Below are 25,293 nucleotides of genomic sequence, written 5' to 3'. Positions count from 1 at the left end.
AGACAGCTGGGACTAGCAGTTAGCTATAGCTAGGACATACAGGTAGGCCTGCAGCTGTCACACCGACATTTAGTTTCTACAGATGCAGAAGACAGGTTCGCTTCTCAAGTCGAGTACACAGGTAAGCCACAGGCAGGGTACATCCGGGTCACGGTAGACAAATGGCGCCTGTGGCTAACATAAGCAGTCCCACAACTCTCGCTCACAGCACGAAACATCCGATGTGACATCCAGCGGCAATCCCATAATGATTAATCACTTTACTAATATCTAGTTTACAACAGGAGAATAAAATACAACATCCGATATAAAAGCTGTCAGTACATCTACCACTCGATACAGACTGTTGCAACACATAAAGTTTATGTAGCCAATCTTGACTAAACCAATCATTCCTGTTTAATACACAGGTTAGCAGGCGGCACTAGGCGATGGCAGCAAACTGTACTGAGCATGGCCGGCACGGTGAGTGCCGGTCACCTGGTCACGAGCACGTGCTGCACGTGTTGAACGGAGGAACGATGGACACGTGGCTATACAATGGTACACACTTTCACACAAACACACAGAGGTACACACACACACACACACAGAGGTACACACTTTCACACACACATACACACACAGAGGTACACACTATCACACAAACACACAGAGGTACACACACACACAGAGGCACACACTTTCACACACACAGTCTCCAGACGGGTGGCGTGTCAAACTGTCATTTCTGTGATAGCCAGGCAGTGCCAGTACCACTGAGATATCGCGGCTACTGCAGATAGAGGGATGGAGGTACCAACGGTCACTAGGCAACCAGGTGTCTACACAGGACTTGGTGCAGGGGCGTGTGTGTGTGTGGATATATAAGGAGAGATACAGGTGTGTGCACCCGACTATCTACTGACATCAACTGTTTTGATTTCACCTCATTATCGGGAACATTTCTCCCTCTCAATGTTGATGGAATGATTGTGTGGCTGCCATATTGGGAAGGTGTTCTCTCTCTGAGAGTGTGTGGCTGTAGTGTGATTGCCGAGCCTCACAATGTGTTCCTAGAGTCATACTGTGTCATGTCATGTCATGTCATGTCATCATGTCATGTTTAGTCACCATTATCTCTGTCAGCTTCTGTCACCAATAACTAGGATTGTTATGCGCAATCGAGCAAAATGACATTTCAGTTTTTACGTCAGCACCAGGATGTGTTGATGACACGTGACCCTTGCGACTCCACAGTGTCAGTGTTTTCACTGGACACTGTGGCTTTCTCTGAGCAGTCTCCACTCTTACATCCGGGATACAAACCCACAAATACAGTGAACTTACCACTTTGATAGAGAAAAGCCCACAAGTTGACATCGGGATTCCCTTTCCATTCAGGCTGTCAGTCAGGTGATTAAGAACAGGACCCCCGGTCTGTAACCTCTGATGAAAACTATGTCCACAGTTGTAGTGGTCACTGCTTGATAGACACAAGTCTAACAGCTGTCACACTAACAGCTGTGTCCACTGCGCTGCTGTGGTGACAAAAGCAAAGAAGGAGGAGCTTCAAAGACTGTAAGACTAACTGTCATGATTGCTTGTTGACACTTATTACCATGATTGCAGACTGACAATAGTTACTGTGATTGCATGTTGACAATAATGACCATTGTTGACTGTAATCCTTGGCTTGTGTTTTATCTTCGTTGTTTGTCTTAGAAAAGCTTGCAATGCTTGTCCATGAACAGCTGCGAGGCGAGGTGAGCCAGCGCCATCTGTCACGTGAGCTGTAGGTGCGCGTGCTGCTGTTTGTGCTGTTGCCTGGCAACACCGCTAGCAGTCGCATTTTATTATTTTATTTTCTTTATGATAACACTTCGTAACATGTGAGACATTATTTGAAGTCTGAAGTAGTCATTGGTGTGCTGACACAAGGTCTGTGTTGTCATGTCTGACAGGCTGCCATGAGGCTTGTAGTGTCCGACATGTCACCTGTCTGTCATGCCACTGTCACTGGCTCTGTACTCACTTGCCTTGTAGCCATCATCCACCTGTGTCAGCATATTATGCAAGTAATAAATGGCAGGATGCTATGTATGACATTGAGGCCTTGGGGAGTATTATTGTGTACAGCAGGACACCGACAGCACACAGGTCCACCTGTCCACCACACACAGGTCCACCTGTCCACCACACACAGGTCCACCTGTCCACCACACACAGGTCCACCTGTCCACCACACACAGGTCCACCTGTCACACAGGTCCACCTGTCCACACACACAGGTCCACCTGTCCACCAGTCCACCTGTCCACAACACACAGGTCCACCTGTCCACCACACACAGGTCCACCTGTCCACCACACGAGGCTGACCAGTCCACAAAGTCTACACTGTCCACTGTGTGCTGACATTCTGCACAATTTCTTTCTTTGAATGTGATTTTCTTCTGTTGCCTTGACATCGCATTCGGCTTGGTAATATAAGTTTGTACAGGCGGCAACATGTAATGTTTAGTCTCGAGCTGTACTGGATAAAGCATCAAACATGTGACTGCGAGTTGTTTGTTGAAGGCTGCCTCCAGTTTGTCTTTCTTTTGTTTGTGTTGATGAGATTTGGACAATGGTGAGAAAAAAAGAATAATGATGACAAGAACGATGTGTGTGTGTGTGTGCGTGTGTGTGTTGTGTGTGTGTGTGGTGTGTGTGTGTGTGTGTGTGTGTGTGTGTTTGTGTGTGTGTTTCATGACAAGCAGACAAACAATCATGCTTACATACCTCGCCCACAGGTCGTCGCCAACGATTCACCATCTTGTTTTGTTCTAAGGTTCTGCAAGGCGCAAGCAATCAGTCATAATTACATGTTTCATTATTAATTGATACCACTCTAATATCGACGAGCAAACCTTTAAATGAATATTGATGATGATGGTTACACTTTTACAAGTAATCATTGCCACGATCTGTAATTTGCCAGCGAAAAAAAAAAAAAACTTTCGTAATTTTCTAGCAACTTCAGACCTGAAACATGCTCGCTACTCCACACACGATAATAAGGCAAAACGATCAAATATAACGGAAGGAGCATTAACAATAAACGAATTAATTGGCTGCAATATTAGCCCACAGGCGCCATGAACGACAGCATCTCACTGCGGCCAACTCCGCCAGCAGCAACGACCGCGGCAACAACTGCAGCAGCCAAGCAACTTGTGTTTCTGACGAGTAAAAACACCTTCATGCACCCACCATTGTTGAGATTTCCTCCTCTCTTCCTTCACAACCTCACTTGTCCTCCTTCCCTTTCTCGTCTCTCTCTCTCTGGATGGACGCCTCGCCTCCTGTTGCTGTCTCCTGTCTTCAACACAATCTCACTCCCTGACATGTTGTCTTCAGTAGCTCACCCTCCTTCCCAGACATGATGGCTCATCCCTGACAATCCGCATGGCGACCTCCTCTACATTGGTGTCTGCCTCAGGAACAAGGTATGTGTCTCTGTGACACAGCTCCCGTCTCCAGAAGTGTCTTTATGGATGTGTCCTGGACCTGGTGTGTACTTTTCGCCTAATGATTGGTTAAAAGCTCAATTAGGATATCCCCCCACCCCAGATATTCTGTTTTCAAGATACAAACATCACCATGCACCATAAGAGCAATCGTGACGTCACGTTTGTACACATACCAGCATGTGTTGAAACACTCCCATTGGCTGAGGTCTTCACGTGGGACAGATCCGTGTGGTTGACTTCTTTCTGTACATGGTGATGTTTGTTGGTGAGAGCTTTGAAAACATCATGAGCGCATCCACCCACACTAGACACCCTGACAGCATCATTCATTACAAGACAAGGTGCACGTGACTGGTCCTCAGTGCCAAGTGTCCACGTGAGGTCCACGTCATCTTATGTCAAAGGCCTGTCATGGAACAAGGACACTACAGACCATTCTTCGCCACATGGGTGAGTAAGCAGCGGGTGTTTTTGTTTAGGTTTAGGTATGGACTAGCAGAGAAGAGTTACTTATCACGATGAACTAGTCACCATGGAGACTGCCTTGGCAACCATGTAGCAGAGCCCTGCCCTGTCCTTGTCTATCTTGGGAATCACGCCAGCGCTCTGTCCAATTAATAATTTCGAAAATGTCGAACCTAAAGTTAATTGTCTCCCCTTGCTTTTGTACTGCGAGAGATGAATGTCCAGAAATCTGTCATCCATCACAGATACGACACGTGACCTTAAACTACGGAATGTTATTTACTTTAAAAACACATGTTACATGGAGCTATGGAGTTTTATTCAAACATCAGTCCCGTGTTGTAACGGATATCGGGTGCGGAAACACAAAAGCACGGAGGGAAAGTTGTAGGCCAGCCACGCAAACAGACAGCAAGTGGCCAGCCAACAGTCCTGCCAGGACACACAGATCCCTCTGTCAGCGTGTGAGCCTCGTCATTGCCGAGGACAAACAAACGCAGCAACAGTCACGTGATCGTCAACGCGTGGGTGACAGCGACAACATGTGCAGGATGAGCTGTTGAGTGTGTGTTTGTGTATATGTGTCCGTATACCTGTTGTCTCATTGTGTATGTGTGTGTGTGAGTTTCCTGCGGATACCTGTGTCAACAGGTGCGCGAGCTCATCACAAACCTCACCTGCTGACTGACTGGCCCAAAGTATTCAATTACCTTGGGTAATGACCTGAGGGTCACCGACAGTTCCAGTCAATTACTGGCCCCGAGTGCTGCCTGGCATCAGCAGCTTGCTGCAGCCTCAGTTCATTTCGTTCCAGCGATTAAAATGTAATCATCAACTGGCCATAACACCAGGTAGAGCTGCAGGAGAGTGTTTATACAAGTCAGCAACTCTACCCTTAATCATCAGATGAGGTTTCATCTACTTTTGGAACTGAACGCTCTGGAAACGAGTGAAAGCAAAGAGGGATTGTTCACAAACCTGACAGTCTCTACAGCTTCTACAGTTTTTCCGACGAGCTTGAGCGTGAGTTGTGGTTGGTGGTCACGTGGTGTGTGGCAGCAGAGCATGACGGGTAGCGGATGTACTCAGGCGCAGTTTGTAGTCAAGGAGTGAGATGAGTCCACCCGTTAGGAACCTCGTCAGGACGAGAGTGATGAGTCTCAGATAATCAATGACAAGCCCATTCTTTAAGGTCATTTCCTGACTGTCAGCTCCTTTCCTGTCTGTCAGGTCATTTGTTAAGTCATTTCCCGTCTGCCAGGTCATTTCCTGTTTGTCAGGTCATTTCCTGTCTGTCGACATGCCCATGCAGCCACCTACAGGTTCCAGAAGCACAGAAGCCGCTGATTTGAAGACCTTGGACAACAGCAGCGAAATCTGATTCCTTACGAAGCTAAGGTAGGCAAACACCACCACCACCACAAAAATAACAACAATAACAACAGCAGCAGCACCACCACCACCGCCACCTTCAACCATTTCGAAAGAAGCCCCCCACACCACTACAGCGCCACCTCGTGATGTTTCTCTCCCTTGATTCCTTTTTGTGATTTACGGATCAAGATAACTTTTCTCTGACATGGCATCCCACTGGGCTAATAGAAGAACCGAGCTCAGACCATTTGTTACTTTCTGTTGACGGCAGTCCGTGTGAATGTTGAGGTTGTTGGGAGGACACGCACCGACTGGTCAACAGGGCAGCGAGTGCATTGACCCTCCACCCGTCTGTGATAGTGGGTGTCATCTCTGTAAAGCCTACTACGGTGCCATTGTTGCTCTTAGGACTTCTGTTACAAAGGTGGACTTACATTTCTCACAGACACTAACTTGAAGAATACGCTCTTGCCTGTCTCAAGTCATGTGACTAGGGGTCACCGTGACACAGCAGTGGTCAGAAGGTCACAGTAAGTACTGGCGGCACCACACATTCACCAAACCTATTGATACCATTAGGGTCACCAAGACAAGTCCTACAAACAGACTGACAGGCAGGCAGCAGAGGAAAGGTGCAGACTGACTCCCAGAGTGCACTGGCCTCTCACTCACCTCACCCTAGTCAAGGGCAGAGAACTCAGACAACAGGAGTTGCTGGTCATGTCACCCAGTTCCCGTAGTTAAGGTCAAGGGCGTTGGTGAGGAGTTTGGTCAGCAGCCATGTCGTCCTCCCGCTGACTGACGGCTTTTGTCCTCCGTGTTTTGAAAATGTGTGTGTGTGTGTGAGTGTGTGTGTGTGTGTGTGTGTGTGTGTGTGTGTGTGTGTGTGTGTGTGTGTGTGTGTGTGTGTGTGTGTGTGTGTGTGTGTGTTTGTGAGTGTGTGTGTGTGTGTGTCGAGAGGAGGTGCACTGGTGAGTCGGATTTTTGAAAGAGTAGCAAAGTAGGGAAGAAACTGTTGTGTCGTGGGCGAGACAGCAGCTGAACTGTCCAGTTGCCCCGCTCTGCTGTCAACCTGTCTAGTCTGACCACGTGACCCAACTCCATCTCTATACCGTCTCAGTGCCCCTGAGGCCGGTACTCAAGCGCAGAAAGAAGCCGTGGTTGTGGAGACAAGGGTGTGGACTGACTGACTGAACTCGCCATCCACACCTACCTTGTGGAAGGTCGGATGATGCCTCGTCACCCACTGGCCAGCCAGAGTACACGACTGACACAGCGCCTAAAATACTGTTTGTGTTCTGACTTTGAAATCATTTTTATTACAATTTCTCATACTTCTACAAAATATGCTTGCACAATGATAAAAGTGGCAACTGTTTGGCACAAAAGCTGTCTCTGTTGTTTGGCGTCTCGGAGAATTTTGTTTGCCGACCCCCTTCCTTCCTCATCCTCGACAGTGACACACCTGACACAGGTATTTGTCCCTCACGAATCTCAAGTGTGACAGTCACACGACTGCCATGAGTATGTGCATGTATCTACATAACAGTTTGTGTACGGGCCTATATGTATGAGTGTGTGGATGAAGATGATGTACATATGTGTCAGTATATCTGTACATGTGTCAATGTCTGTGTATGTATGTCTGTATGTGTGTGTAGCCAGGCGTGAAATGTAGGACATGTGTGCAAGCACCGTGAACACTTAAAGCCACTCATTGTCCACTCATTCTAAATGCTGCCGACCACCATTATAGCGGGTGACAGACAAAGTTGTTTTTAAATATTTAAGAAGCGGGTACAGTGGTGTTTACACTCTACTCCAGACAAGATCAGAAAAAGTAGAAAAGTTAACTACTCCAGTGTCGCGAGGTGGACAACTGACAGCCACTTTGACTCCACTCACTGGTGAGGACAACAAACAGTCTCACCACCTGGTTGCTCAGCGCCATCTTCCACACCTGCACTAAAAGCCGTTTTGTTACCTGCAGGATAACTCCACGGCAGCAAGGCCGACAACCGGGTGGGAAAGAGCAGGAAGGGTGGTGAAGGATTGTTCTAGCTCAGTGAGGCGTGACACGTGACTTGGTCATGGTCTGCTGGCTTCCGGTGTGAGCGCCGGTGTGTGACTGCCTGGCACGTGGTTCTCATTTAATATTCTTTTAATTAGTGCAGCATCCATGAGTGGCTTCAAGAGCAGCTAATTCTGAGGACGAGCTGCAAACAGCGACTCGCCACATCGGAGCCTCGCCATGAAAATAATGACACCGACCCTCACGTCGATAAGACCCCCGACCGCCTCTCGGCATTCAATCAATACTTTACACCTCCCTCCTGTGCTCCTGCTCTCTCTCTCTCTTGTGTGAGTGTGTGTCCTGCGTGCATTTCTCTTGTCAAGTTTTTTTCGTTTCTCTGTATATGCCTGTGCGATACTTATCTCTACACATCCTGTAAAGGCAGGTGAAGCACACCTGTAGTACAGCAGACAGGACGAAGAAAATACGATGTGATGAATCAATCGCCATCTTGTTCATGCTGTTTGTGTAATATTACTAATACAACATGTACAACCAACATGCTGCTTGACTTGTCCTTACATAACATCACAGCTGTGATCACTATGACACTGCTGACTGTGGGGTCATCATCACACCCTCATCATTACAGCAAAACTAAAAATAGAAATCAGCCATCTCTCGTTCCACACAAAAGCAGATAAAAGAAAAGCTGCTGTGGCAATAATTCATTAATTCTCGTTTATCGTAGTAATTATAACTAATTGTAGTAGGATTTTATTTCTACAAATTAAACACATTAATGTTTCCTCTTTCGGTCTGTCAGAAAATATTGTTCTCAACAAGAAACACTCCAGAGAGCTTTGCGTTTGCTGCTCACGCAGTTGCCCTCCCACTCCGTGATGGATTTTTGTTTATAGAAAACTCCGAAAACACAAAACTTCAAAAGTGTGCTCCGGGTATCTCATGGCCAAAACCAGTTTCATCGTAAACAGCTCCATTTATCTGTGCAGCATCTTCTGCCATTGTTTTATTTCCACTGACCTCTTGAATTCCGGCAAAACTGTGCGATGTTCCAGCTTTGTCTCTTATCATTGGCCGTAACTTTGCCCATAAACACAACAGACGGCTGTAGGGACAGGGCGGGTACAGGGTGCAGTGGGGAAACTTAATTAGTTACTTAATGGGCTCTTACAGCTACAGCAGCTCAGGTTATTTACACTTTGAGTCCGAGGGCCTGTAGGTGGTGGAGGAGGAGGTAGACGAAGACCGCAGGACGTAAAGAATGCAAATGGCCGTGATCACGTGTCAAGATTTGTTATCTATTATCTTGCCTGCTAAAGGACTGATTGTTGCCCCAGACGCCTTCATATCTCTTGCTACAGTTGGTGTGCCTGCTGGGTGGCCCACATGACGGCCCACTGGTTATTGGTCCCTTGGCTTATCGTTGGCAACAAACATGTGGGCCAAGGGGGGAAATAGTAAAAGTGGAGAGACTGACCCTCAGCTATTTTTGTCCTCGTGGGGATGTAGGAGAAGAGCTTCTCCCTGCCGCAGTCTCAGCCTCTGCATCCCCCGCATGTTGCACCAAAGGCCAAAGGTCAGAGGATGAGCTGCAGTTCTTTGTCATGAGAGATTATTGGTGACTAGAGTTGAATTTTGACAGGAATGTGCAGTTTTATCTCAGCGACTTCCTGTGGGGTTCAGACACAGTACGAGGACGAACATGTAAACTTGCTTTCTTGCCAGAAGTGACATGGTGAGGGGCGAGACCCTCCTCTGCTGCAGCACGTGATAACAAAGCAGCCAACATGGAGGTGCGGGATGCCATTAGGGAGGCAAAGAAAGGGAACACAGACAAAGATGAGATGAAGTCAGTAGTGGCGGCCTCATGGCATGACTAGGTCCTCTGGTAATCGCAAAGTGAACGCTCATGAAATGAAAAAAAAAGTTGAACATGCGAGGGTTGATGGGTGTGTTCCCATCATGTTTAATTCTTTGTATGCCTACTTTGAGAATAATGATATCTCTCATGGTGGATTAATAAAGTTTTATTGCATTGTATTTTTCCCCCTCCATATCTCTTAATAACAACGATAAGAGCGATAAGACACTGAAAGGATTTTGGGCTTCTACAGTAATGGACGAGTTGAAAAGGACAAACGTTGAGGAAATTGAAAAATGTTTATTCAAACCACGAAAATAAAATAAAAGGATTCTCTCTCTCTCTCACACACACACACACACACACACATACACATGCATGCACAAAGGAAGAGAGAGAGGAGGCATTACCGAATGGAGAAAATACGACTGAATTGTGGGAAGGAAAGCATTCCTTAACATGTGAGTGTAAGTGATGGCGGCTGTGCCTGTAGTTGCAGCTGATCAATAGTCATTCAAGAGGCTAAATCAGTGTTTTGCGCATCATTCTGTATTTCTGGACATGACTGGGATGTGTAATTTAAACACGAGATCCGGACTGAGATCCATGATATCGAGAATTGCCAGCATAACTTCTTCAAAACTCCACCCCCCGACACTAGCATCCTCCCTCCCTCCATGTCTGTCCCAGAACACCGGGCCTGGAGGTGTCGACAAACTTCTTCAGCCACAAGTTGCATGTGAAGTAGTGGCAGCTCGTCTGTGAGGAGACCTGGGTACACTGCTTGTGTCCACACCACGTGCTGAGTACCCGCAAGCTGTCAACATGGCTGAACTGCTCCTGAATGTCTCCTGAATGTCTCCTGCCAAGTGGAGAGCGGGGCTACTCAAAGCCACTGATGTTCAGCCTGACATCCTCACCACAGAGGCAAAACCGTTTGTCAACATAAGGCTTCGGTGAAGTTTGCTGTCCTGCCTTGAAGTGAGCGCCGGACAGAGGAGGACTGTGTGACCGGAAGTCTGCCTTACCTCTCAGCATCCGTTACTGGCAGGCTGAGGTCACACAGGAGGTCGCCACGGGTTGATGCAACCATGGCACAAGGCGACTTCAATCAAACCAACGCCTGACTGTCAACCACGACCACGACACATCAACAACACAACCATACAGCGTGACTGTCATGGAGTACTTCACCAACAACTCGGGTCTGAGAGTTCTCCACCTGCGGCAATACCTCCTGTGAAACATGCTTCTGCTCTCGAGGAGAGTGCGTGCGTGTGTATGTGAGAGAGAGAGAAAGTTTGAGAGAAAAAGTGCGAGAGGGAGAGAGAGAGTGTGAGAGGGAGAGACGGGCGGGATGCTGGCGGTTAACGAATGATGGTAAGATAGCGAGCTGCACATTATTAATCACGCTAGGTGGCGCTTTACAGTCGGGTCACATGCCAACCTTTCGACTTCCAAGCCAAAGTTTAGTTTGTTTCCCCGCAACAAGCTCCACCCCGCTGCTAGCTCTGTAGGTGTGCCACACACGGCGTCCACGTCATTGCAAACGAAAACTGTTTTGACCTGGAGTGTGTCTGACAGGGTTACACGATGTTAGTCACACGTTGGTGTTTTGGTTTGTGAAAACAGTGAGTGGTTGGTGCTATCAAGGATTTGTCTTAACACCAGTAGCCTGTGACACCAGGGCCCTTCTCTCTGTACGATGAACCTTGACAGATGTACCCCAGCAAAGTAAGGGGAGTTAACGCCTGAGGTGTTTACACAGCACGACACAAGCTGCGAGAAATAAACTTTAAGCAAATTTTTGTGTTTGATATCAGGCTGAGCTTATCTCGTCGCTACATCTCTCATTTCACAACCAATCATCGTAATGGAGGCTGGCGGTGATGGGGTGCGCTTCAACAACAATCCTCTCTTCTCCTCCTTCCTCGTCTTCAGTCGTTTCAAAGCATTTAAAATGTGAGTGAATGAGAGAAGAAGAGAGGGAGAGAGAAAGATTGTGTGTGTGAGAGAGAGACAGATCCATGTGTATGTGTACGTGAGAGAAAGAACAAGTAAGAAATTGTCAGTCTGTCCATGTGTCTGTGTGTACACGTGTCTGTATGTGTGACTGTATGAATGTATCTGCAAGTAAATGTTTCCTCTAACTCTGAGTGGTTATGCACGTGAGATAACCTGACGGACAGACGGACGGACGGACGAACAAACGGTGATGCAGAGACTCAGGAGATGTCGGGTCCTAATGTTGCCAATAAACTCAAGAGAGAGGTAGCTCTGTATCACAAGAAACAATGTCGGGAAGTTTCTGGTCCACTCCAGCTTCCATTGTCGTCTGCTACGCTCACGTGAGCTCCGGAGAGGAGTGATGCCTTCCCGTGCAATCAAAATAGAAAAACGTGAGCAGCACGAAATTCCCAATCATGGTTTAAATTGGAGATAACACGCCACTTGCTTCACATGTTTGATGTTGTTTTGCAATGATGCTTACTTTTAGCGTGGCCTGGAGACTGAAGAGGACAGACAGACAAACAGACAGACAGACAAGCAGACAAACGGACCATCTGACAGAGCCAAGGATGACGTCATCAAAGCCCGGGAGATAACTCTGTACCACAGGTCAGGTAAACAACGTAAACAATGTAAACAACCTCGGGAGCATTGTTGCCCAGCTTGTATCGCCGTCTGCTACCTTGTGTCAGTTGAAGGGAGGAGTGTCGGTCCGCGCCGACCAATGAAAACAGAAAAATGTGAAGATCGCACAATTCGCAATCTTGGCTTTAAATCGGAGCTGACACGTCACACTCTCGTTTCTCAACTATGTTTGCTGCCGAAAGTTTTTAAATTCCTTTTTTGTTTTATCATGGCCTTGATATTGAAGAGAAAATGGATGTGGATGTTTTGTCGAGGAGATGGCAGAGAGAAGCCTGTGATTTTACTGCACCAGGCCGGCCATTCAGCCTCCCACCTCAGCCCACCCCATAAACAAAGGGAAAGAGTATCATTGTGAGATTCCGTGTCTTTGCTGACCTCCTGCACTGTTGTCACAGTCTTAGCAACCGAATGTTAAAATGGACCGCGGCAGGATGTGGCCATCAACATTTTTGACAACTGCTGCTGATTCGGATTAAAAACAATGAAGCAGAGGTTTGAATGGAAAAGACGACACAGAGAGACAGTGTGAAATGAAGTACACTTGCCGGCAAAAACTTTGTTCTTTCTCAACAAAAAGACTCGCGAACAGCTAGAAATTTAGTCCAATGACCCTTTTGCTGAGGACTCCGGGTGGCTTTGTGCACGACTGGGGTGTCTGATGAAAACACGACCCTCCCTACAGTGGGCCATGACAATGAGAGACTAGCAGCTGCAAGCCAGTGTCCGTCAGCTCGTGGAGGCCGAGAGAGGGAAACTTTGAGGTCAAGCTGAAGGGTCATGACCGCTGACATTGCTGGCAGGAAGTCCCTGCCTTGACACAGGTCACGGGCCAACCTCCGGTTCCACCAGCTTCCGCAACCCGCCGATGAGGTCACAATGGGAGACATGGAGAGGGCGCTGTGAGTAGCGGGGGAACGGCAGTTCGATCCTCCCACCCACCCAGTGGATCGACAGGGCGGGTACAGAACATTGGGAGGTGGGTGTGTGAGTGTGAGGAGGGTTGGAAAGCCCAGACACTTACTTGTCTACTTGTACGTGCGGCACTGCACACACACACACACAGACACACAGTACATCAAGTACGCCGCTCGAAGCACTGGCATCACGGGTATCAGCACCAATAAGGGGAAGAGCCGGTAGGTGGCAGCACACAACTCCTGTACTACTAGCGACACCTAGTGTGTATGTGGCGCCAACAAGGAATTAACTCCTAATAGAGACTCATACCTTATGAGGACGCTGTTATTTACTGCAAAGTAAGAGCATCCACTGTTACCATGGCGATGAGAGAAGCCGTCCATAGTCTCACTTCATCTCCTCCCGGCACACGAGGCGTCCACCACAGCTCTCAGCTCCAAAACGAATGTGGAAATGGCGAGGGCATGTATGTAGACTAAATCCACAGGCACCACCCACAATAGCCCTTCACTGGACACCTGATGGCAAGAGGTCACGTGGTCGGCCAGAAGAGACGGTCAGTAGAGAGACGGAGAGAGAACTAACGGACCAGAAACTGTCCTGGAACATGGCTGGACTTGGTGGGGACAGAAACATCGGAGGTCTGTAGTGGATGTACTATGTAAGTAAAGTATGAGGGGCGGCAGCTGCAGTAATGAAGGTGAGAACGAGCAAACCCACAGACACGTGTTGGTAGTGTGTGTAGAGTGTGACAGATGGCGCTGCTCGTGCGTGACGTAGTCATAATAGACCGACTGACAGACAGCTGTAACTTGTCTATCTTTATCAGTCCTTCCATTAAGATGTAACTTAACAGCTGTAACTTGTCTATCATCATAGGCAGACTGACAGACAGCTGTAATGTGTTTGTCAAGGTCATGTCAGCAGTGACAATAAATCCCACATTCCTGATGACGGTCGTAAAGGTGAGGTTGGTGTCGCCCACCTTCATGTGCTCGGGCGGACAGACGAGCGAAGATTGATGTCTTCCTCCTGAATGTCAGAGCTCTTCCAATTATTTCATCGGTCAGTTAGTTGTTTTTTGTTTTTTTTTAACTTTCGTTGACGACACTTATGCAAGCTTGTATAATGATAATACCTATACATCAGTAATACAGACTTGTGCAATGCTAATATCTGTACTCGACATGCAGTCACCGCCACGTACAGCTGACGGAGGAGAGGACCAGTAAAACGACCGCAGGTAGACAAACCTGTCAGTAGCAGCACAGGACACCCCGGGTAAGCTAACCGTTTGTTGTGACTGGCGCCTCTGACGTCAGCAAATATCAGCAAACAGTTTTCTGGACTTTTCTAGAAATCTTTAATCACGTTGACAGAAAAATATTTAGCACACGCAGGCCTTCAATGCCGCGACTAATCAAATCTCAAATACAAAGAAAGAACACTTCAGGCAATTCTGTCCTAATGAAAACGCTCCAAGAAAGCAGGGGTGATGGCTGACTGCTTCTTGTCCTTGCCCCGGTCGTCAAATGTGTCGATGTTGTCCTCAACGATGAACAGATCCTCGAAAGATGTTTTCTGTAGAAGGTCAGCACGAGCGAGGGCAGCGATGACGTCAGCCGATGATTTGATGACCAAGATGGCGTCTCGCCCCAGACAGGGGAGGACCAGCCACCCGCCTCCTTCCATGGCAGTTCTATGCAAATGAGCGACTCGTCATTCTCCTGTTGCATCCTGGTATTGCATTCTTGTCCGAGAAGATCAAACAGGAGGGAGACATTAATCTTCGCTGTCTTTATGCGAGGGGATCACCGCGTGTTGACAAAAATCCGCGGAATTGATGTCCCACAGCCACCCACAGCCACCCACAGCTCGCCTCATCCTCATCCTCATCCTCATCCCACAAAGCCACGATCCGCAAACGTCTTCGTGCAAACACCCACTTTATTTTTATATCTTGTGGGGATGAGGGAGGGAGGGGCAGGAGGCGTGTTTCCCTGTTACTGTTAAAGAATATTTGGCTTGTCATGGAACACTTGCATTGTTAGTTACATGATGTTTGTTTTAACACTTTAATTATTGCTTGTCTTTTGTTATATATACTTTCAATAAACTCAGTATAAATCTACTCAAATATCAGATGTCTATATTAAAAGTCCAAATTGAGCAGAGCGAACTAGGTCATGCTGACTGAGGGCACAGAGACCTCAACACACATCAGTTGTCCGTCTGTAAGTTCTCTCGCTCACAATCCTCATTTCTCGTCAAGGGTTACCTCAGTGTGGTACACAGCAACAGAGGCAGAGCAAAATGGAGAACAGACAGGGTACACAGGATAATTTGTCTTGTGGAGTAAATAAATGGAAGATGAAGAACTGTAAGTGGATGACAATGGCTGGTGATTGGATGTGAAATGATTGCTGAGTCCTGAGTACTGCGATTGTGTGGGTGAGTGAGTGCCAGCCACTCGTTCCTGCATCTCTCCAACCCCTTGTCCGTGCTGAGAACCCAGTCCATCAGTTGACCTCAAGCTGCTTACTTCCACTTTTTAAGGAACATTGTTTTCTCTCACCTCCCTCCACGCGCACGCACACGCGCGAAACAACAGACACCAGCATGAAATATTCAGTAAAAAAACAGATTTTCCTTTGCACAAACAATCTCCACTTTGACAAAATTAATAAAGTTTTCTAAAAGCCCAGTCACAGAGTTTCAGTTATTTATTGTTTTTAAAAGTTAACAAAGACAGATTTACGATGCATCCACAGACAATATTTACATGACATTAATGTATGCAGTGTACACACTCACAAACACACCACCCACCACATAAAAACCACTTGTAAACAATGTCAACAATGACAAATGTACGAAAATGGCCGTTGGTCCCCTTTGACACTTGCAATTCACATTTTCATAAAACTGCTTCCCCTGGTGAATTGTCCACAGACACCTTTCATCTATTTTGTTTTGCTCCATTCGGAAGATATATCAGGAAAAAAAGTTAACATGTATATAAACAACCACCACCGTCACCACCACCACCACCACCACCACCACCCACCACCACCGTCACCACCACCACCGTCACCACCACCACCACCACCACCACCACCATGCATTCTGAACTGGTTGTCCAAGGTCTGAAGACTGTGAATGCATCAGTTTAAATGCACATCCTGGCTAGAGGATTTTTGTGTTTTGGAAAACTTGGAACTGAGGCTGAGCAGGTGAGGGCCTGGACAAACACACTGCCACGGGGGTAACAACCGCTGGAGTGGGTGAACCTCCAGCCTCCAGGTCGGTGCACTAATCCACTCCCACAACCCTCCTTCCAAATCCGCAGAGATTATGCAGTTTTCATGATAAACAGTTTGTTATTCTCACTTCTCGCATGTCATGTAAACATTTTATTCCTGACACCAATCCCAGCCCCGGCTTGTCCCCTACTGAGGGTGCAGTCAACGACCCGCCAGAAAAATAGGGATCGCAAGGTTTGTAGTGGAGTGTAGTCAGACTGACAACACCATTGTCCTTGATTATGTCACGAAGCATCAGCCAATGGATTTTATAAATAGTAACAACAACAACAACAACAACAACAACAACTGAATGGCTCCTGTCTCCACCAACAGCAGGACTCTGTCCAGTAATAAGAGCTCACGTGTACAGTCTGCTTCTCTCCCACAAAGACGAGCTCAGTGCCCTGCAAGGGAAGAGCAAATAACTGTCGAATGAAGAACAAAACACGAAGATGGAGCGATCTTGTAACACAACATCACACAATGTGGCGACAGCAACTCATAACAAAGAACTCAGGAAACTCAAGCTGGGAGGAGATTTTCTGTCTTTGCCAGACGACCTGCCGACACGAGGCAAAGCAGATGGAATGAGGAGGGAGGAAGGACGAAGCTGTGCAAAGACAACAAAAACAAACAAGATTTTAAACAAATTCAAAGCTGGTACAGGGTGGGTTTTCTTTCCGCTGGTTCTTGCTGTAACAGACTTACTGCAGCGCAACACAAATGTATGTTGTGTAGTTGTATGCGTGCTGGCGTCTGGTTGTGTGTGTCCCTCTGTGTGTGTGTTCCTCTGTGTGTGTGTTCCTCTGTGTGTGTGTTCCTCTGTGTGTGTGTGTGTTGCTCTGTGTGCATGTCACTAACATTGCCCTCAGTCGTGGATTTTACTGGATGAGACTAAACCGGAAGCTTTGTACACACCAGCCTCGTTTTAGTAGTTCACTGGCAAAATTCGGCTGATGTTACTTCTCACGTGGGTGGGACACAAGTGGCCGGGTGGGACAGAGCTGGACGGGTGGGGAGGGGCGGGAAGGAAGGGGGAAAGGGGTCCGGGACTGACGCCAGCAGAAGACAAGGCCCAGCAATAGCTCACCTCAAGGGAGGTCATCGACAGACGGGAGCAGCCTCATCAGGGGAGGGAACTGGGCTGCGAAACGTCAGCGAGCGACAAAAATACCCGAGTCCGCAATATCAATAGACACTCTTCACAAGCTCCACCAGGACCAGTGAGCTCCGAGTTGCGATGATGATTAAAGAGAGAGAATATTTGGGATATTTTGCAACACAACTCACAGGGGGCCGCGTGTTTTCCTCCTTCTGTGCCATCTTGTCACGTGATGTGTGCAGTCGTCGGCCTGCCGCCATGTCAGACAATACTCTCCACTTGCTGTGGGTGAGGAGAGGCTTCCTTCAAATGAGCATTTACAGCTTTTTTAGTTTGTTTCACTGGACATCAGATAATACATAATACACGTGATACATCTTAACATCACTCACACATGTGAGGTACACACACACAAACACACGCACAGCACGTGAACAAAGAGAGATAGAGAGATGTGGTGAGTAAAGACAGTAAAGAGTTGAGAGAAGGAACAATCCACTGTACAGCACACAACTAATTCCAACTCATACATCTTTCTCAGTGAAATCAGCTCAATCAAAATTAAAGGCAATCACTGTAACAAGTAGTCTCTGGAGCTGGTCACACCATTTGCACCAATGTCTGCACCAGACGCACCGGGCTAATTGGGGGGCTCGCTGCTAATACCGAGAATGGGGGGCTACTGTGGAGTTAGCCGTCCCCTCCGTCTCTGAGACTGCAATCCTAACAAATCTTAGGTTTCGACTGCGCAACTCATCAATCTCTTGACAGTCTGAGGGGATTTCTCCCATGATTCATCAAATGTAGGCTGATCGATTCCTTCTAATGGATTTCAAATAAAAAGACAAAAAGAAATGAAGATAGAGAAGGTTAAAAAACAACACAGGGTTGCAGAACATTGCCTTACACGAAATTCAGACCCTATCCCCCTATCCTCCCTATCCCCTCCAGGCCTTTACCTCCAAGCGTCTTCCGATGAGGACCATCGAGTCTCGTGTCCATGGGCAGCCCCGAGTTCAAGGTGTAGATGTGATGTGAATCACATTCTGTGTTCGTCACATGAAGTGAACCGTTTAAAATGGCGGCAATTACTGGGTACCTAGTGCCACTAAATGTCATCAAACAAGGAAGTGGAGGGGCAGTTTGTGGACCTGGACCTGCGTGAGTGAAGTGAACAGAAGGTCTGCACTGAGTCGCCTCATCATCTGAGTATCAATACTGTCGCCATCTTGTGTCTACTCTCGTGGTGTAGACATTACTCTAGGTAAGTCCTGTCCTCGTGTCTCACTGAAGAGTTTCTACATTTGTGTCACTCATTCCAGTTTGTCCAGCTACTGCTTTGGTTTGTGAATGAAGGTTGTGTTCATTAATTCTAATTGTGTTGCTAATAGCTGTATTGTGCATTGGTCTGTGGCGGCAATTCGCTCTACATCCGGGGTAAAATGTTCTCCCCGCTGCTCGTCTGTTAAATGAGAGCATAGCCAGTCATATATCAAAACAATTCATTCAACAAAAATAAATCACGTGGACAAAATGATTGCCAGCAAGTCAAACTGACAAAAAGATTCAGCTAAAATAAATCACACAAGTTAAACAGCTCGCATCCACCAGCAGAATCACGACAAGAAAATAAGTCAGAGGTCAGAGACCAAAGCGCGCGCTGTCATACTCAGCCCACGTCATCACACACTGGGGGAGGCAGGGGGAGAGAAAAACTATTGGCTGGGCGGTTGGGTGGAGGAATAGTGTAAAAACAGCCTGTTACAGCGGATAACATAAAGATAACACAATATGACAAAGATGACGAGGCAAGCGATAAATCTGGATAAAAGTGTTTTTGAAGATAAGACGAAATTTAAGCTCGAGCTCAATGGAGGGGTTGCTTGAGGCCAGCAGCAGGATGCCTGCAGTCTGTACAGCCACAAGATAACAGCAACTCAGTATTGAAGCAGTTTGTTCACCCTGTCCAGACGGCGCCGTTGTCAGCAAAACCGAGCTGAACACCTCAGGAGGGCTCATGGATCAGCAGTCACAGACCCTAATCCACGTCCTACCTCGTGGTCCGACCTTTGCTCCTCAATCTGACCTCCAGAAGCTGAGGCCAGGGCAAAGCAATATCATGATGTGTAGGTGGACTGCTGTCTGTCTGCCGAGACCAACGCTTAGCCTCTTGCAAAAGTTAGTCTCGGCGAGCCTAAACAAAGAATGTTACTAAACCGGAAGCTTTGTAGTAGCATGTCTCGTTTCAGTAGTTACTCTGAAATATGAATAAACCGGAAGCTTTGTACACAACTGCTTCGTTTTAATAGTTAAGTGAAAAAAAAAGCAGTCCTGTGATGCAAGTTCGTGGAAACATCGTGAGCTCCAACTTACAGGACGCCCCCATGCTCCTCCTCTGTTTCTGCGCGCGTGTGTCTGAGAGTGTGTGTGTGTGTGTTGTTCTGTAGTTGGCTCTACTGAAGACACGCATGACCTTTAGTTTGACGAGAGGGAAGGCCGCCAATGTGTAACCGTTTAATAACCACCCGGAAAGGCCGAGCAGCTAGCGACACCAACTTCCGTCCCCAAGTGTTGACTGTCATGGCCGCGCAGCAACTTGCAGCATGGTGACAGTCGTACACCGCCTGCCAGCACTAAAATTGTCGTATTTTTACAGTTTGGTGAAGGCAATAACAATAACAAAAACAACAGAAAGACCAATAAAAATAACCGCTACAGACGAAGACGACAATCAACACAATGTCCACCTCGTCTCCTTGTTGTGCAGCTCAGGCAAGTCAAAGCACGGCGCGCTAAATGATGGATGGTAATGATCTCAATCGCCTCCCCAAGAAATGTCAGGCTGCAGAAAATTCGTTGACTTTAACCCGGATGTAGAAAGTTTCTAAGACGACACACGTGACTTCGGGACTTCATCGTGTCACGAGCTCTGATGCGCGACAGCAGCCTGGCAGCCTCCCTGGTGTCGTCGTCAAGACGAGAGGAGCGGGAAAATGAATTCATGATGATAGAATACTCTAGTGAAGGGCTAAGAGATATAGCAGCGTACTGTCGGGTGGAGAATATTAGAATATTACTAGTCAATGCAATTGACTGTGAGTTTAATTAAACAAATACTATGACAGACAGACAGACAGACAGACAGACAGACAGACAGACAGACAGACAGACAGACAGACAGACAGACAGACAGACAGACAGACAGACAGACAGACAGACAGACAGACAGACAGACAGACAGACAGACAGACAGACAGACAGACAGACAGACAGACAGACAGACAGACAGACAGACAGACAGACATGCCATCAATGCCGTGACGACTGTGTTCAACAACAACAAGACTTCGTGTGCAGCCAAAGTCCAGGAACATTAAGTAAGGTTTCTCCTTCCTGTGCAGTTCTAAAGCGAGTGGTCCTATTATTTCAACCTCAGCCCCTAGACTGCAATCGAGCGTTCCTTTCTTGTCTGTGAGTGGAGTCCTGCCATCCTGCCATCAGCCCGCCCTGTGTAAGCTTACAGCCAAGCAGACATCAAGTTGAGAGACGGAGCACCATTCAAGTCTACCTTCTAGGTACCCTGAAGGGTAGTCCTCCTCCTCTTCCTCCTCATCCTCATCATCATCTGTAGCACCATGGCCTCGTTCACAGGAGGATGGCGTCATCATTAAGCCCTCTTCAGCGCTCGTAAAATAATTTCTAGCGCACAGAGAGAAGGAAATAAAGGGAGGAATGAGAGACGAGTAGGAAGTGAGCGCGCTCCGACAATTAGTCTTGCCATGTGTTTAAACAGCCAGCAAAAACACCAGCAACTGTGGCTGCTGCTGCAACGATATGGGCAGTTGATGCACAATTCTTCATTCTTCATCGGCATTGATTGTTGCTGCTTGTTGACACTGATGCCTCATTTCATAAAGCGCTAATATTGAATATTGTGCACGTGCGCTGATGCATGCAAGTGCAGATTGTCACAGTCTCGCATGTCACACCCCCGCGAGAGTGAGAAAGCTGTGGCTTTGCGGGGCTTAGCACCATCCTCCCCATCCCCCACTTGCCCGCGAGGAGGAGGTGCGAGGAGGTGTATGGAGGATGGCGGGCTCTGATGGCGAGATTAGAAATGCTGCTGAAAGATCGATCTCCAGGAAATGGGGCGAGGGCGGCGCCAACCCCGCTTGCAACATCGCGCCGACGTCCTCACCTACATCGCCGCCCTGCGACGGTTTAACGCCGAACAGCGAAACTCGGGCGGAAGACGTGGCCGGCGATGCCAACCCTCGGCCCCTCGGTCGGAAGCTACTCAGTGTTTGAGGAGAACTTTGTTAAACACACCGAGACTTGGCGTGTGCGTGTGTGTGTGTGTGTGTGCGTGTCCGAGAGGAGAACTGATGTGTCCTCTGGCGGGCCGTTTGTATGACGTGTGGACAGAAAGTTGTATCTGAACAAAAAGTAGTTAAATTAAAGTTAAACTATCGTTCACCAACTAATCAATGGAAGAAAAGGGAAAAAGCTCCCACAACGCCCTGACATTACTTCCACAACACTTACAAAACATTCTTACAACACTCCCACCACATTCTCCACATCATCACAACACTCATCACCCTTCTACAACACTACAAGAACTCTCACAACACTTTCGCCGCTGGATGCTCTGTGCAAATAGTTTTATCAGCAACTTCCAGTTTCCTGCATATTTCCAGACACGTGCTACACAGTTCAGACGGAGGACATTGGTCAGTTGACAGCGGGACACAACAACCGCCACCTTACCACCAGCAGCAGGACTCAGAGACAGCCAGCAGGTGGAAGCACAAGCTGCACTCCTCGTTGTCGTCTGACCATCTGGTTCCAGTGTAAAAGTTCACACACAATCACATTCACTCCTGGCCACTTGGCTGAGGCTGGTTGTTTTAGAGGTGTCGGTCTTCACCTGGAATTTTTACAGGTCCTTGCAGTACGCAGTCCATTGGTTGATGAAAGAAGGTAGACATTGCTGTTTGGATGACTGAGGTTATGTGCCGATTTGTCTTAGTGAGGTTCCTTAGTAAGCTTTTTTGTTGTTTTTTCATGTCTCGCCTCATCGATGTTTCCAGCGAGGGAGTCTGCATCACATCTGGAAACAACCAAAAGGCTCAGTCCGATCAAACTTCTTTTTGAAATATCCAACTGCGAATCCTTGAAGTAAAAAACTTCTGCAGCATAGAAATGTTTGCTCTTGCAGCTTCTCCACATCAAAACGAACTCGTCGATTGTTTGGCAGTTGCCTTGCTGTCATCGTCAGCTTAAGGTTCGTTAGGACAAGGTCATGTCAGTCGTTTAGGATTTTAAGTAAACAATGTCACTAAAGCGCCAGAAATATATGTACGTTTTATCCTTGTCTTGGCCTTGTTACCGAATTTCCAGCTTCTCGACAGCAGGATGTCGTCGATTTGATTATGGACCAATCCGACTTTGGTCTTTTGATATCTAACATTTAGTGATGATGTCGCATATTGCTTCCAATTTTTGCGAGCATCTACTGAAGTAGCAGCATTAGTGGAATGTAAGGTGTTGGCTGAGGTGAGTCTGTGGCTCTGCACACTCTTGGTGTCTGATGCTCCTGTCGGAGGTTTCGCCAGGGCCAATGTGCCCACCGGTCCTGTCCATTGCTGGCAGGCGTCTGGGCCGATGCTGGCTTCGAGTTACAACAAGTACAGCGAGGAAGTTCGTTAGTACTGCCTTCACAACTTTGTTCAGTGCTTGGTAAAACTCTTCCACGTCCTCGTCTCCATGTGTGGAAGTTGGTCTTCAGTGAGACCCGTAAGGAGATCCGCCTGCCGGGTACACGGGTGTACAGCTGATGACGGCGCCGGCCACCTTGCTGTGCACGAGGAAACCCAGGCTGTGCGCATGTCCTTTCACCACTATATATAATAATATAGATGATGATGATGATGATGATGATGATGATGATGATGATGTGTGTGTGTTGTGTGTGTTAGCCGTGTGTACGTGTGCATTGCCCCATTCCAGTCCCCGCTCATTCACAAAGCCTGTATTCAGCGACTAACAATGGCTTTCTTCTCTCCTCTGATCCGCGAAGCGCCGGCGTTGATGACGTCAGGGCCAACTGGTCACGTGCCTTTTGGAAGAAAAACTTCTCACGCAATCACAAGACCCGTCAATGGCTTGCTTTTCTCTGGCTGTTCCTGATTGAACCCTTTGATCGGCGTATTAACGAAGCCTGCAGTGTGGAGGCACTCAGTCGATGTATAATTAGATTTTCTATGGCAGCGCCTTGTATTTGATGTTTGTCCGCCTTTAATGGCGCTGTCCTTTTAATGAAACATGAATTTTATGGACTTGTCCGTGCTTTTCAATGGAACTTGCATTTTATGGAGATGTTCACATAATGGGTAAAAGCTGAAAAATGCAACTTTGGGTATGGGTGGAGTCCAATTAAGAGAGGGCTGAGTCGATTATCGGGCGCGCGAGCACGTGTGTTCGTGTGCGTGTGTGTTCGTGTGTGTGTGTGTGTGTCTGTCTCTTGTGTATTGCTCATGTGTTTATGCATTCTTCGTTGCGTCTGCTGGCATCTGCAGTTCCTGTATGTTGGCATTTCGTCGTTCATTATGTTTTATGGATTTCCTTACATATCCATACGTAGTTACACATGGTCTGTTTGTATAAATATGTATGTTTAGGATTAAGTCATGTCTTGTATTGATGGCAATGTGCAAAAGTCCGGCTCACAAGACTGTGGCTGAAGGAGGCAGGAGCTCGGAGGACAAGAAGAGTCGATGCTTATGACGACGATATGGATCATCGGGTCCCTCAGGCGATGATGGATGAGCGATAAGACCCCGAGGATACTTTCGATCGCCATGAAGCCTGAAAAGCGAGCAAAGCCGACATTGCAGTTTGTGGCGGTGGCGGGTTGTGGTGGTGGTTGATGTAGACGCGGCAGTGTTTAAGACACCTTTGTTATTTTCCGCACTAGACTGCGGCCTGCCACTAACCCTCGTCTCGTGCGGCTGTTAATTAACCCTGTGCCTCCCGACATCAAATGCTCTAAATCAGACGGTATGATGCTCGGCCAGGATGATGGGGGGTCTGTAGATGCAGAGAGGCAGGAGACGTGTTACTAAATATAGCCACGCACCCCTCGTCTTCTTTACGTGGTGCATCCATACAGCTCATTTCCTGCAGATACCTGAGTGTTTGTGATGAATCAGTCTACCCTGTAAATCTGTTGGCGGAGCTCAGCTTCTCCATACTTCATCAATGCAGTTTTTGACAGCGATACGCTCACCACTCTCAGACCTATTCACTCAATGTATTGTTTAGCATCTTCGACCCGGGTGCACGATACGAGGCCTGACCCGAGGGCAAAATGTCAGCAAACGGTTACACTGGTCGTTGGAGGACACTGTCCACCCAGGCAAGCACCTAGCGACTCCGTGTGCACCCGGGCCCTGGCGCTGCAGCTGCGAGATGCATGATGGTCTGCCTCTTGCAGCCACGACGACACTTGGCGCGGTGCCAGACACAGCATGTCCGTGGTCAGGGTCCTGTCGGCATTGTCAGGGGGGCGAACATGCGAGAAATCTATATGTTTCTTCGCCAGCTTCTGAACTCACTTGACACGCTCCATAGTTTCTAAACACGGGGCTGCCTGAAAGACCGCATCACAGGGTTACCCGGGATGAAAAGCTGCCAATCTACGGGTACATTTATATTGTGTCTGTTAGGTGTTATTTCGGACCAAAAGTCCTTTGAGAGCAAAATAGAATGTCGACTGGCATCCTCATTTTTTTTCTTTGATCCTCTGAAAAATGTTTTATCGATACACACATGAAGGAGAGGATAAATTTTGCCAATCGAAGAGCATTAGCTTACATGGCAATCTGCCTGTGAGGCCACAAACCTGATTTATTGGTGAATGAGCAAGAAAAGACATGAAGAACAGAGTGAATGGGGAAACACAAAAACGTCCGGAAACGCAGCACACACACAGATACACACACACGAACACACACACACATGCTCGCTCACAAAATGCGCGGGTTCTCACGGACACACGCACGTGCGTACACACACACA

The 25,293-nt window shown here is 47.6% G+C and overlaps 1 long non-coding RNA gene across 1 annotated transcript; it reads left to right on the top strand.

Moving 5' to 3' along the window:
- The first annotated feature begins 1,362 nt into the window (after nt 1-1,362).
- Nucleotides 1,363-2,538, top strand: LOC112559720. The gene is made up of 2 exons (XR_003098357.1): nt 1,363-2,185; nt 2,310-2,538. It is a non-coding gene; the product is annotated as an uncharacterized LOC112559720 (long non-coding RNA).
- The last annotated feature ends 22,755 nt before the right edge of the window (nt 2,539-25,293 follow it).

Source organism: Pomacea canaliculata, linkage group LG3, assembly GCF_003073045.1.
Source record: "Pomacea canaliculata isolate SZHN2017 linkage group LG3, ASM307304v1, whole genome shotgun sequence".
Lineage (NCBI taxonomy): Eukaryota > Metazoa > Mollusca > Gastropoda > Architaenioglossa > Ampullariidae > Pomacea > Pomacea canaliculata.
This window is presented reverse-complemented; position numbering and strand designations above follow the sequence as displayed.